This window comes from Canis lupus, chromosome 28, assembly GCF_011100685.1.
Source record: "Canis lupus familiaris isolate Mischka breed German Shepherd chromosome 28, alternate assembly UU_Cfam_GSD_1.0, whole genome shotgun sequence".
NCBI lineage: Eukaryota > Metazoa > Chordata > Mammalia > Carnivora > Canidae > Canis > Canis lupus.
The window spans coordinates 6,538,886-6,554,737 of NC_049249.1; positions in this window are offsets into that span (position 1 = coordinate 6,538,886).

Consider the following 15,852-nt stretch of genomic DNA (forward strand, 5'->3'; position numbering starts at 1 on the left):
CTAAGAGGCACCTGCGTGGCTCAGTGGGTTGAGCACCTGACTCCTGATTTCATCTCAGTTCATGATTTCAGGGTCCTGAGATCAAGCCGAGTTGGGCTCCGCGTGGAGTCTGTTTCTCTTCCTCGGGCCCCCCTCCCACTCTCAAATAAATAAAATATTTTTCTAAAAATCTAAGAAAAAAATACTGAAGGACTACTAGCCATATCATGTATTACAAGTATTTTCAAACTATTAATAAAACAGTAATCCTGACACATGAGCTAATCAGTGGAGTGGAAGAGAGAACCTAGAAGTGATCTCACAATCCAGAGTATGTGATAAAGGTGGTATGTTATGAAATTGTTGGAAACATGGGAAACATAATGGTCTTGCAATAACTGAGCATTCATCTGGGAAAAATAAAGTTAGACCCAAGCCTTATTCCTTACACCAGAATATTTCAGGTGAGTAAAATATGATAGGGACACCTGGCTGGCTCAGCGGTTGAGCATCTGCCTTTGGCTCAAGACATGATCCCAGAGTGTCCGGATCAAGTCCCACATTGGTCTTCCTGCATGGAGCCTGCTTCTCCCTTTGCCTATGTCTCTGCCTCTCTCTGTGTGTCTCTTATGAATAAATAAAAATTTTTTAAAAAATACATTATGATAGAAAATGAAAAGACCAAATTATAAGAAAAAAAGCAGAACAATGTTACTAATCTGGGCACAGAAAACATCTTTCTGATGATGTAACACAAAACCCAGAAGCTATGAATGAAAGGATGGATAAATCCAGCTTCCAACTGTCTGCAACAAAAAGACAAATGGCAGACTGACGAATATTTGCAATACGTACAGCAAAGAATTGATTCTCTTTAACATAAACTCCCGAAAACCAAAACAACAACCCAACATAAAATGAATATACAGAAAAGGACATAAAAATGGCATTTAAAGAAGAGAAATACAACTTCTCCATATACTGTGATACCATTTTCCACCTCAGTTACCAAAGATCAAAGAGTGATACTAAAAATATTTAACACCCTGGCACTGGTCAATCAGAACAGACTCTAAAGACTCCCTCATCTGCCTGATGTCAGTCCTTTAATTGGAGTGGGAGCAGTGGGGAAACTGGAGCTGAGATATCCAAGTGGAGCACTCGGGTTTGGGGCAGCAGCTTGTTACCAGTGGGTATGGAAGTATGTTGATATTTAACGGCCAATACCATCCAACGGGTGCAGTACAGCTACCTATCACACCTGGTGGAGGAGAGTACCTCTCTTGTATTGTTGAAAAACAGCCTCGAAAAGGAAAACAGTAATATTTGCCCAAATTTTTCACTCAAAGGACCCATGATAAGAAAATACATCACAGTCTTATTTGAAAAGACAGAAGTAGCACTTCTATCAACAGGGAACTGGTTAAATAAATTGTAATGCATCCATACACCAGAAAGTCTGGAGTCATGAAAAGAATGAGCCAGTCCTATGTGTACTGATCAAGACAGATTATTAGAGAGGGGAGTAGGGGGTGAAGCAAGATTCAAAAGTGTGTATAATCAGTTACCATTGTTAAAAAAAAAAAAAAAAAAAGAGGAGAAACAACATACAGGCTTGTTTGCCCAGACTATCTCCAGGGGTAGAGACGGAATACATAGCAAACAGATGGTTAACAGTCATCTGAGGAAGAGATCTACAGATGGAAATGAAGGCTAACTTTCCATTTTGTATTCATTGCACTTAAAAACCTGTACAATGTGGACTCAAGTTGTTGTTTTTTTTTTAAGATTTTATTTGAGAAGGAGAGAGCAGGCTCCCCACTGAGCAGGGAACCCTCCCCACAACACAGGGCTCCATCCCAGGACCCTGCGTTCGTGACCTGAGCTGAAGGCAGATGCTTAACAGACTGAGTCACCCAGGTGCCCCTATGTGGACTCATTTAAAAATAATTCCCTTAGGGACGCCTGGCCGGTTTAGATGGTAGGGCATAAGACTCCTGATCTCAGGGTTCTAAGTTTGAGCCCTGTATTGGGTGGAGAGATTACAAAATATTTTTTTTTTTCTGTTCTTGTTTTGTTTTTAAATGAGATTAAGTTAGGTAATATCTAGGGTTCTTTCAAGCACTCAGTCTGCAAAACGGTAACCAAAACAACTGAGAAGTTCCCCCAAGCCTGCTCTGTCTTCAGGCCTTCTCTTGGAGTCCATGGCCTCTCCATTCTTCAGTTCAAAACAGAAACCTTGGAGTCATCTTTTCCTCACAGCCCACATTCACCCTTGCCCACCACCATCCCCCCCACTTCCAGATCTCATAGTCTTATTTTTTTTTTTAATTAAATTCTATAGTCTATTTTCAGCTCAGGAACCAGAAAAATCCTGTTGAAGCATAAATCAAACTGTCATGCCTCTTGCTCAGAATTCTGCTGTGACTCCCCTCTTCACTTAAAAAGGTGAAGTCTTGGACCTCCTGAGTGGCTCAGCAGTTGAGCGTCTGCCTTCAGCTCAGGGCGTGACCCCTCGATCCCGGGGTCCTGGAATCGAGTCCCATATCGGGCTCCTCACGGGGAGCCTGCTTCTCCCTCTGTCTCTGCCTCTCTCTGTCTCTCATGAATAAATAAATAAAATCTTATAAAAAATAAAAAGATGGGCAGCTCAGGTGGCTCAGCGGTTTAGCGCCGCCTTCAGCCCAGGAGCCTGTGTGGAGCCTGCTTCTCCCTCTGCCTGTGTCTCTGCCTCTCTTTCTCTCTCTCTCTCTCTCTCTCTCTCTCTCATGAATAAATAAAATCTTTTAAAAAATAAAATAAAATAATAAAAAGATGAAGTCCTTTAAATGCATCAACATACATGACTTGCCTGTGCCACCCCTGTGTCACCATTTCCCACTCTAGCCCTGGCCATTTCAGCCTTCTGAACAGGCAGGCATGCTGCCCCCAGCGTTCCCCATAATTTATCCCCCTACTTCCTTATTGTTCAAACGTCACCTTCTCAGGAAAGCTTTCCACAGCTACCTTATTTTGAATTTCATTGCATCCTTCCTCTTCCCCATCTCACTCCAATCCTCCTTAACCTGCTCTATTTTTCCTATTATGTTTAATAGGTTCTAAATTCAGTATAGTGTACTTATTATATATATTGCCCATCTCCCCTCACTGAAAGATAAACTTCACAAGGATGATTACAGTGATGTAGCCCAATGCCTAGAACAGTGCCTGGCACGTAGATGACAATAAATACTTGGTGAGTGAGTGGGTTTATACATTCTTCACTCAATTCTTCTAAAGTCTACTTACATTATATGGAGAGAGTAATAGCTAATAATGGCATTACCAGTGGTAACAATCATAATGACAGTTACTTATCGAATTCACTGCCAGCGCGAATGTACTGTTAATTATAATTTTTAAACAATAATAGCAGTAATCCCAGTTACCTTGTATTAAATCCTTACACTCTGAGCCAGATAATCCTACATAGATTATCTTTCAGATAAGGGAATAGAGCCAAGAGTTAAACTTGCCCATGGCTAAGGCTGATAAATCTTTTCAGATTCCCTTTCGTCTGTGTTCTCAACCTTGGAAGTGCTCTTGGCAAGCTGGCAAGCTGTAGTCTTTTCTCCAGACTCTGTGGGAATGCCATTTGTTGCCTGAAGCATACAGAGATGCAGAATGGGCAAGTCTCTGAGTTTTCTGGTACTTCAGTCTCCAATCATGGGTAGTTATTGCTGCGTGTCTCTCCTGGAGCCAGCACTGCTCCCCACCTCAGCATACAGATTCAGGCAGAGGAGCTTTGTGTCGCTCAAGGCAGAAAACTAGTCCAAACGTGCCATCAGTGCCTCTCTTCTTGAAACAGATGCTGGAAAGGGCGTTTTTACTTAGGATCTCTAATCAACTGAATTTTCAACTGACCAGCTGGAAGAACAGATGGATTCTGGTGAAGCTGTGATGAAGCTGTAATCCAGAAGTTGAAACTGATTTCTGTTGGCAGTTTCAACCCTATTTGTCAGGAGGGAAGAGTGGGAACTCTTCTGGGGGAGTATTCTGTCCCAGGAAGAAAAGAATGTTTTCTGTTCTGACCACTGAATAAAGGGAGAATGAATCTAGGCAGAAATGACCTGGCTGAAGTTTAATAGATTTTAATATAAAAAGGCTAGCAGATTCCAGTGGAAGCGAATATAGTCAATTTGTATTTATAGACAAGGATTAAATAAACTAATCCGACAGGAGTCTTTGCAGGCAATTGTTCAGGAGCAAGATAGATCCATCTGCGTGCAAAGCATCGTGAATGAATGAGGATCCATGGCTCAGTGGGCAGGCGGAGCAGAGAGGAGACCACCAGTCCGGATAATCAGACATTCACATTTCCCACTGGTTTGTTCCATTGTATCCAAATGTGAGAAGCTGCTTTCCAGTGCCCCACATACAAAGCTCTTTATTGGACTTTATTGAGGCATGATCCTGACCGCTTTACTGAAACTGCCAGCCTCAGAAGGAGTTTTGCTTGATGGCGTCTGGCAGCTTGGCTTTGCCCTCAAGTCGATTTATGAGCTGTGAAAGATCGTCAAATTAACACCCTAAGCATTTCTGATAGGATTAGAGGGTTGGAGACATGCCTGCATTTGCATAGCGCCCTGATACAGGGCTATTGTGCCTTCCCAGCCCTCCTGAGTGGGGTGTGGAGAGGGCGAGTAGGAGGTGACACCATACTCCCCTCTCCCAGCTGGCAACAACACAAAGGGTGACCATGAGATTCCAGATGATGTTATTTGGCATTTAACATCGGCTAATGGCAGCATCTCCCAATCAAAAGGACTGAACTGAAGAGGTAAATGCACCCCCTTTCAGGGCTAGCTATCCGTCCAGGACTCCCCATGGAGAGAAAGCTCATCTCTTCCCTGGGGTGGGATTGACTTCCAACTGCCCTGACAAGCTCTGAGGGTGGGCCTTAAAAACATCCACGCACATCATTCCAGTCACTGATTGTTCTGATTGTAACAACAAACCACATTCATTGTAGAAAATTTGGAAAAGGCTGAAAAATATAGCAAGTGAAAATCACCCAGTATCCCATTTCTTAGAAATAGCTAACCATTAACATTTTGGTTATATTTATTTACAACCTGTCTTCTATACACGTAGATAAGTAACTGTTTTTGTTTTAAAAAGCCAGACGTTATTGTTTGACAATCTTTTCTTTTAATATTGTTATCAAAGCACTTTCCCGTGTTATTAAATATCTTTTTTCAGAAAAGCTTATTTTTAATGACTGCATAATGTTCCATCATAAATAATAAAGTAACTTAGGTTGCATTTGCCAGAGTAATGTGTTTTACTTTGGGGCACAGCGTGCATGAACCAGTATGTGCCCCACAAACAAGACGAAGTATTAAAGACTCCTCCCCCCCTTAATTTAGCCTGACACTGAAAGACTACAGGAAATTATATTAGGCTAATGGATTTTCTAAGTCTATAATTATTAATTAAATATGTGCTATTATTGCAAGAAGAGAATGAACATTATTGAAACAAAAAATGATACTTCAAATCAGTGAGGGAAATAATTACAGTTCTAATAGAAGTGATTGGGGAAATTTTAAATTAAGTTAAATGCTTACTTTCCATGATATTCTAAAATAAATTACAAGTGGGGTGCCTGGCTGGCTCAGTGGGAAGAGCATGTGACTCAACTTTGGGGTTATGATTTCTAGCCCCATGTTGGGTGCAGAAATTACTTTAAAAAATAAAATCTTTCGGGTTTCCTGGGTGGTTCAGTTGATTAAGCATCCAGCTCTTGATTTCAGCTCATGTCATGATCTCAGGGTCGGGAGATCAAGCTCCATGTTGGGCTCTCTCTCTAAAATAAACAGGGATCCCTGGGTGGCTCAGTGGTTGAGCATCTACCTTCAGCCCCAGGGCCTGATCCTGGAGTCCCAGGATCGAGTCCCACATCCGGTTCCCTGCATGGAGCCTGCTTCTCCCTCTGCCTGTGTCTCTGCCTGTGTGTGTGTGTGTGTCTCTCATGAATAAATAAATAAAATTTAAAAAATAAAAGTAAAATAAATAAGCAAGGGGCCACTGGGTGGTGCAGTTGGTTAACTGCCTGTCTCTTCATTTGGGCTCAGGTCATGATCTTGTGGTCATGGGATCAAGCCCCACGGCAGGCTCTGTTGTTAGTGTGGAATCTGCTTGAGATTCTCCCTCCCACTTGTTCTTTCTCTATCTCAAATATTTTTTTAATTAAATAAAATATTTTTTTAAAAAAAGATTCTCTTCCTTCCCTCTATCTTCTCTCCCCCAAAGAAAATAAATAAAATGAAACAAAATCTTGGGTGCCTGGCTGGTTCAGTAGATGGAGCATGCAACTTGATCTCAGGATTGTGAGTTTGAACCCTATATTGGATGTAGAGATTACTTAAAAAATAAAATCTAAATAAATAAAAATAAAGGACACCTGGGTGGCTCAGTGGTTGAGTGTCTGCCTTCGGCTCAGGGTGTGTTCCTGGGGTTCCAGGATCGAATCCTGCATCAGGCTCCCCACAGGGAGTCTGCTTCTCCCTCTGCTTATGTCTCTGCCTCTCTTTGTGTCTCTCATGAATAAATAAATAAAATCTTAAAAGAGAAACTAATCTAAATAAATAAAAAAAATCTTTTTTAAAAAATAAAAATCCCAAGGGGATTAAAAAAATTTTTATTTTTTTTTTAATTTATTTATTCATGAGAGACACAGAGAGAGAGAGAGAGAGGCAGAGGGAGAAGCAGGCTCCATGCAGGGAGCCATTCGTGGGACTCGATCCCGGGTCTCCAGGATCACACCCTGGGCTGCAGGCAGCACTAAACCACTGCACCACCAGGGCTGCCCTAAAAATTTTTTTAAATAGAACTACGGGCGACTGGGTGGCTCAGTCAGTTGAGCCTCCCACTCTTGATTTCAGTTTGGGTCTTGATCTCGGGGTCATGGAATTTGGCCCTGCATCAGGCTCCATGCTTAATGCAGAGTCTACTTGAGATTCTCTCTCTCCCTTTCCCTCTGCCCAACCCCGTCATTTGCTCACTCTTTCTCCCTCCTTTCTAAAATAAATAAAATGTTAAAAAGAAAAGAAGAAAAAATAGAACTAGGGCACCTGGCTGGTTCAGTTGGAAGGTCATGCAACCATTGATTTCAGGGTTATGAATTCGAGCCCCACATTGAGTATAAGATTACTTAAAAAAATAAACTTTTTTAAAAATAAATTCTTTTTAAAAAATACTAAAAAAAATACAGAACTAGAAGATGATAAGGTGAATATTTATATGATCTCAAGATAAGGAAGCATTCTTTAAGAAATTATAAATCAAAATATTGAGCTGTGTGGGGCACCTGGGTGGCTCAGTCAGTTAAGCATCTGACTTCAGCTTAGGTCATATCTCACAGTCCTGGGAGTGAGGCCTGAGTTGGGCTGCCTGCTGAGAGGGGAGTCTACTTGTCCCTCTCCCTCTTCTCATCCCCCTGCTCATGCTCTTTCTCTCTCTTTTATCTCTCGCTCAAAGAAATAAAATCTTTAAAAAAATATTGAGCAGTATAATTATATTTTTTAAATTGATTTTGATATGTAAAAATATATAAATACAAAAATGTCCAAAATAGACCAGAAATATAACAAGGAAAAAAGTTCAACAGTAGACTTAATAATATGAATGAAAGCCAAAAAGACTTAATACCAATTTTATCTATCAAATGGCAATTTTTTGAGCAGCCCGGGTGGCTCAGGGTTTAGCGACACGTTCAGCCCAGGGCCTGATGCTGGAGACCGGGGATTGAGTCCCGTGTCGGGCTCCCTGCATGGAGCCTGCTTCTCCCTCTGCCTGTGTCTCTGCCTCTCTCTCTCTCTCTGTCTGTGTCTCTCATTAATAAATAAATAAAAAAATCTTTTTTAAAATGGCAATTTTTTTAAAGAATAATACTATGTAGTGAAGATGCTAAAAGTAGATACTCTCATACTGCAGGTGGGAGTATAAATTGGTGAAAGATCAATCTGGAGATCAATGATATATATAACACCACACAGTAGATATCTGTTAACTATTTCTTTTAATATCTAAAAAGGAGGGCCTGGGGCACCTGGATGGCTCAGTGGGTTAAGTGTCTGCCTTTGGCTCAGGTCATGATCCCAGGGTCCTGGATTGAGCCCTGTATTCCCTCTCCCCCTGCTTGTGCTCTTTGGTACTGTCTGTGCTCTCTCTCTCCCACTCAGATAAATAAATAAAATCTTTTTTAAAATAAAAAATGAAAAGGAGGGCTGGGAAATGCTATTTTATGATTTACAGATTGTATGGCAGTTAAAACATCTAATGCCGTTCTATTTCATAATATTGCTTTATGAAGTTGTGGGTTAGTGGATGCATGAAGAGTATGTAAAGGCCTGATCGTGGCCTGGGAGATTCCAGGCGGTATTGACCATAGGCCAGAGAATAACATTTCACTTTGCTGATCATGGGATATTTGAGTCATAGATTGTATCTAATACATAGTTATATAAGGAATGCCAATCTGTGCCCTGACGTGAGCGATACAGGCAGAATTCTACATATCCCGCAAGCAGTTTGATTTTGAAGTTCAGCATAATGCTGTGCCCACTGTAAGAAGGAATCATCAGTATAAATTGGGGAAAAGAGAATAACAAAGAGGATTACAACCTTCATTGTCATCTGAAGAGAAGTTCGAGGTCTTCCACAGGTTCACGGGAATAAGAAGGCATGTTAGCTGGCACAGTGGGCCCTGTGAGGAAGACACAGGTTTAATTCTTGATACATGAATCCATGAGGAATGTCCTAACTTTATGCTGTGGGAGTACATAAAATGACCCAGTAGGGGCTCTTCCATTTTGGAGTTAAATCCCGTGCTGTATTACACTTCTAGTCCTTTAAATAAACCATATCTCCTGGGTTTACCTGAGGTAGGTTGCTAGTAACTGTTAAATCAGGTGTGGGGAGGATATGATCTATGTATTCCTGGAGAGATTTATGAATTAACCCAGCCTCAAATGAATAATTTAACAGAGCATTATAGTCTTCATCTCTTGGTAGGTCTACAGCGAGAAAAGGCTTCCCGTATAATAATTCAAAGAGGCTTAGCCCTGTTGGTTCTTTTGGGCAATTCTCATTCTGAGAAGCCCTACTGGTAAAAGAGTAATCCAATTTTCTTGAGTCTCACCTTTCCAGAGACTTGTGAATGCCAGGCCGAATGCAAATAGGAGCTAATGTTTAGGGCCCCAGTTATTTGTGCAATAAAAGACAGTCCACCATCACTTTGTAAAGACCAAGGGGATCCAAATCTAGGGACAATCTCCCTTAATAGAGTTTTTATCACCTTAGTGGCCTTTTCTGTTTTGAAAAAAAAAAAAAAAAAAAAAAACTAATGCAGGGATCCCTTCATCAGGCCTTTAATTGAATTGTACAATGGCTTGGCTAAGAGTCCAAGTCCAGGAATCCACAGGTGGCAAAAGCTAACCATGCCTAGGAAAGTGTGGAGTTGTTTCTTTGAAGTTAGGGGCTCGCGGGGATCCCTGGGTGGCTCAGCGGTATAGCACCTGCCTTCGGCCCAGGGCGTGATCCTGGAATCCCGGGATCGAGTCCCACATCTGGCACCCTGCATGGAGCCTGCTTCTCCCTCTTACTAGAGCAAATCTGCTCCCTAGTTTATACATCAAGTCTCATCCAAGTAATGGAATGAGACATGATGGATGGACCAGAAAGACAGAGTAACAAACTGACATTTGTATTTGTAAGTTAAAGGCCATTGTCTGATGGCACATTTTAGTTTCCCATTCTATGTCAACAGTTTTATGGTAAGAAAAACAAGTCGGACCAGGGATGCTGAATAAGGACAGAGTAAGTGGCTCCTGCATCAATAAGAAAATAATGACCTTACCTCCTACATCCAAGGTAACCTGGGGCTCAGTCATTTTGATGTCAAAGGAGACAGACCAGCCTCAGGACCCCAATATGCCAGATCCTCCAGTTCCAACTCTCAGGTGGGGAAGTGGGTGCCAGGTGGGGAAGTGGGTGCCAGACCTTCTGTCTCTCTGGAGACAAGGACAGTCTCTCTTCCAATGTCCTTTTTTTACAAGCAGGACATGGCCCAGGAGGAGAGCCTTTTGGGGGGATATTTTCTGCTCCATCTAAAACATGAGGTCTTATTTGACTTCTCATCATCCCTTGCCCCTGGATAATCTGGTGTGGTAGGGAGTCCACAACAGGGGCAGCCAATACTTCAGCCTCTATCTTACCCTGTAACCAAGCCCTTCAATCCTTTTCCTGTCTGAATATCATGTCTCTATTATTAAAAACTCCTGTAGGCACCTCCAGGATGCTTTGGGTGGGAGTTCAAGGGCCTAAGGCCATTTCAGTTATCTTTCAGTGGATGTCGGGTGCCAACTGATTCATAAAATGCATGTTTAAAATAGTTCTTCCCAACAGAATGGGAGAAGATATTTGCAAATGACATATCAGATAAAGGGCTAGTTTCCAAGATCTATAAAGAACTTCTTAAACTCAACACCAAAGAAACAAACAATCCAATCATGAAATAGGCAAAAGACGTGAACAGAAATCTCACAGAGGAAGACATAGACATGGCCAACAAGCACATGAGAAAATGCTCCGCATCACTTGCCATCAGGGAAATACACATCAAAACCACAATGAGATACCACCTCACACCAGTGAGAATGGGGAAAATTAACAAGGCAGGAAACCACAAATGTTGGAGAGGATGCGGAGAAAAGGGAACCCTCTTACACTGTTGGTGGGAATGTGACCTGGTGCAGCCACTCTGGAAAACTGTGTGGAGGCTCCTCAAAGAGTTAAAAATAGACCTGCCCTACGACCCAGCAATTGCACTGCTGAGGATTTACCCCAAAGATGCAGATGCAGTGAAACGCCGGGACACCTGCACCCCGATGTTTCTAGCAGCAATGTCCACACTAGCCAAACTGTGGAAGGAGCCTCGGTGTCCATCGAAAGATGAATGGATAAAGAAGATGTGGTTTATGTATACAATGGAATATTCCTCAGCCATTAGAAACGACAAATACCCACCATTTGCTTCGACGTGGATGGAACTAAAGGGTATTATGCTGAGTGAAGTAAGTCAATTGGAGAAGGACAAACATTATATGGTCTCATTCATGTGGGGAATATAAAAAATAGTGAAAGGGAATAAAGGGAAAGGAGGAAAAATGAGTGGGAAATATCAGAGAGGGAGACAGAACATGAGAGACTCCTAACTCTGGGAAATGAACTAGGGGTGGTGGAAAGGGAGGTGGGCAGGGGGTGGGGGTGACTGGGTAACGGGCACTGAGGGGGGCACTTGATGGGATGAGCACTGGGTGTTATGCTATATGTTGGCAAATTGAACTCCAATAATAAAAATAAATAAATAAAATAAAATAGTTCTTCCACAGAGCTGGCTCAGAGGAGCATGGGACTCTTGATCATGAGTTCGAGTCCTATGTTGTCTGTAGAGGTTACATAAAATAAATAAATAATTTTAAAAAATAAATGAAATACTTATTCCCTCAGGTGTAGTCAGGTCCAGGCTTATATTTTTAGGGATAGCCTCTATTAAGCAACCCTGAACTAGAGCAGGATTTCCATCAGCTCTTTGACTGACTTCCCAAATTTTGTCAGTTTACAGGTTTCATAAATCCTCTTTTCATTCCTTCTACCAGGCAGTGATCATATGATGTCTTTCCTGACTATCCTGATTGTTCCAATGGGATCCCGTAATTGGGACAGCAGTGCCCCCTACCGGACAACATTGCCTACCGATCGTGGTCCGTTTTTGTGTCGAGCACATCCAGCTCTTTTCCTCAGGGGTGCTACAACGAGTTAGTATGATTATATACATATATCTTGCCAGGTCAAATCAAATATAATGGATACTTGTTGAAAGCCTCAATAAATTGAGAAGAGTTTTCGGAATATCGTCCTAATCGTTTTATTTGAGCCAGGTCTGCCATGGAGAACAGGACATGGACTCTGACAGTATCCATTTCTCCATTAGCAACCTCCCTACAAGGATCAAATCCTGATTTAGGGGGTATTCCAGGAAGATAAGGAGTCCCGCTCCTACTGTGCCCTGTTGGGCTAGGTGCAGAAGACTCTCGGGACTTGTGAAGAGGAGGAAAAGTGATGGAATTAATGTGCCCTTTATTTGGAGAGGCCTGTGTTTCCTCCAGTAACCTGAGCTCATTAGGAGGAGGAACTGTGAGAGGGTCAGCATCCCCTTCATTAGGGATGGCCTGTGATTCCTCTGGCAATCTGGGTTTTAAATTAGGGGGAGGAAGAGGTCTGTTTAGATAATCATCACCCAATATATCAGGAGGGGGCTTGTTAGTCTGGTTAGCAGCCAAACGCATTCTACAAGAGGTCTTTAGGTTGGGGTCCTGATTTAGGGCCATGAAGACCTGAACATAGGGTACCTTAGTCCATTTGCCCTATTTTGTGTAGAAAACATCTAACTGATAGATTGTAATGGAGTTTAGTGTCCCATTAATGGGCCATTTTTTCTTGTCTCCTAAGGAGTACTGAGGCCATGCAGCATTACAGAAGATCAGTTTTTTCTTCTAAATCTTGCAATCCAAATTGTTTCCATTGAGTTAAAAGGCATCCCAAGGGAGAGTCCTTGGGAACTGAAGAACATCCCATGCTCCCAGAAAAGAAGAGAATGTCCATTACTAAGAAAATCCCACCCTACCCTCGACTCCCAGGTGGTGTCTCACTCAGGATACATCAGAAGTTCCTGGTATCAAAGCAAACTGTGGCATCCCTTGAACAAAATCGAAAATCGCTGTGACCACTGCCCTACTCTGTAGGAGGGACACCAGCATCTCCCCACTTACCCTTTGCATCCTAGGCTACAAATGGGTGCCAGTGAATGGACCAAAGAAGAAACTACTGTTCTAACCCATGGAAAACACTAGAAAAATTTTACAATATTGTAAGGTAAGTAGTCAGTAGGGGTCACTGATGAAAACCAGTTAAGGGGCAGCCCGTGGCGGGGGGGGGGGGGGGCGCTCAGTGGTTTAGCGCCACCTTCAGCCCAGAGCCTGATCCTGGAGACCCCGATCGAGTCTCACGTCAGGCTCTCTGCATGGAGCCTGTGTCTCTGCCTCTCCCTCTCTCTCTCATAAATAAATTAAATCTTTTTAAAGAAAAACAGTTAAGGTAGAAATCCATCATGGTCTAAGCAGCATTCCAACACATGTAGGCTTTTCAGCCAACTTTCCTGGAAAATGGTCCCCAGTTGGGTTTTAATTCAGTCAAGTACTGGTTTCAGCCAGCTCTAAGTGGAAGTCTCTTGGCCAGAAGTGGCTAGCCTAAAGATGTGGAGGGGAATCACATTAGACCAATGAGGAGGAAAACTTACACGGAGTCTTAAGATTAGCAGCTGTCCTAGTGACTTAGATGGCTGTCCAGTGCCCCAGAAAGACAATTTGTATAAGAATAGGGACAAAGAGAGGGCATCAAGTTTCGGGTCTCATTACCATGTGGTCCACAGTACTAGCTTCTAGCCAAAAGGCAGCATTTTATTTCCTCCCAGCAGAGTAACCAGAGGCTGGAGGATTGCAGCCTGAGCAACGGACAGGAAAGTGTTCCAATAAGACTGTACTCCTTGAAGAGCCCCTGGAATGAAAGTAAAAAAAGAGAAGGAGTACTCACCAAGTTTGCACCGAGGCTCCGAGTTCAGTTGAGAAGACTCAGGGCCCACGTTTTGGTGCCAAAATGAGGTGACGTGGGCCAGGAGCGAATAGTTAAGAATTCTTGAGACATTTTCTGTGCAAAAAATTTCCTTTATTATATTATATGAGGACAGGACCTGTGGGCAGAAAAAGCTGCACTGTGTCTATGAGAAGTGACTGATTAAATACCTTGTAGTTAGTTGGGGACAAAGGGTAGCATTAAGTCTCTAAGGAATTTGGAAGTAAAGCTTTCAGGACTGTGAGTGGCTAAGTGCTGCTAAGGTAAAGTTACTTACTATTGCCTCTTTGTTTTTTTTTTTTTTAAGTTTGTTATTTATGTATTCATGATAGTCACACACACACACACACAGAGAGAGAGAGAGAGAGAGAGAGAGGCAGAGACACAGGCAGAGGGAGAAGCAGGCTCCATGCAGGGAGCCCGATGTGGGACTTGATCCCAGGTCTCCAGGATCACGCCCTGGGCCAAAGGCAGGCGCCAAACCGCTGCGCCATCCAGGGATCCCTTACTATTGCCTCTTAAAGCATCAGACTTGAGACTCTTCCGATGTATTATCAGTGGTCCCAATGATGGCTAACATGTATCTTGGGGAGTGTTACGGCTCTCAGGGAAAGCGACAGTAACAAGAGCGAAGCTATAGTGGTAAAGCAATACAGTCCTTGGGAGAGCTGTAGGAGTGTAACAATCCATAAGCCTCAAGAATTTTCCCCAGAGACTGTGAGCTGCAGCCAACTCTGGCCTTCACTTCTTTTTCTCCCATCATGACCACCAAGATGGCCCAGGCTGTCTCATAATAAGCCATGACCCCTCTGTGGCACGTTAGAATATTGTATGCCTATCACTGGATATTTTTTAAAGCACACATTTGGGCTTCTTGTCTTTTATTTTCAGGAATAAATTGTTGTTTGTAGTATGAAATAGGTTTTCAGAGCAGTACCCTAGTTCCTAGCCTTGTGTCTATAGAAAATAAATTCAAATTTTATTATTCGGGATCCCTGGGTGGCGCAGCGGTTTGGCGCCTGCCTTTGGCCCAGGGCGCGATCCTGGAGACCCGGGATCGAATCCCACGTCGGGCTCCCGGTGCATGGAGCCTGCTTCTCCCTCTGCCTGTGTCTCTGCCTCTCTCTCTCTCTCTCTGTGACTATCATGAATAAATAAATAAAATCTTTAAAAAAAATTTTATTATTCAAATAAGGACTGTCATCTAGGAGTCATTTAGATTGTATTACTAAGTAGGTGGTTCCATTGTGCTAGAGAGGGGTTCCCTATGTTGGCTGTCATTTGAATCACCTGGAAAGTTTTAAAAATACTGCTGTTTGGGCTTCACCTCCAGGGATTCTGATTCAATTAGTCAAGAATGTACTTAGAGTATTAATGTTTTGTTTTGTTTTGTTTTAATCCTGAAATGTCAGAGGTGCCTGGCTGGCTCAGTCAGAAGAGCATGGGACTCCTGATCTCAGGGTCGTGAGTTTGAGCCCCATGTTGGGAGTAGAGATTACATACATATGTAAATACATACATCCCCAAAAACTCTAAAGTGCAGCTAAGAGTTGAGTAATGTGGGATTTGATTCCTTGTTCAATTGCCTTTCTTTTTTTTTTTTTTTTCAAATTTTTTTTTTTTTTTCAATTGCCTTTCTAACTGGGCTGCTGGCTCCATGTAGACCGGAACCACTTCAGTCTTGATCATGACTATCTTCCCAGCACCCAGCCCAGTGCCAGGGACACTTGTATTAAATGAATGTAATGATGCCCTTGTGAGTTCGTTGCTTCAAAGACTGAATGGCAGCTTGTTTAGAACCAAATGGCAGCTTTGGGCAGGCAGGGGGGTAGGTGGAGTGGGGAGTTCAATGTGGTGGGGGTGCTGTAGGCTCTAAGAACTAGTTTGAGCAAAATTTGGAAGTACTGGAGGAAACAGATGAAGATAAGTATATGATGGGTGACCAGGGTATGTGGGTTTTAGCAAGGGCTGGGGACAGGTTCAGCCAGCCTTGAGTGTGAGTAGACCCGATTCAGTGTGAAAGGCTGAATTCACTTACTCCTTGAAGAACAATGGGATATCAATTGTATGAGAAAAGGTGAGATGTGGGGCCAGTTAAGAGCTTGCAGTAGAGACAGAGTTGGCCAAGCCCAGAGAGTT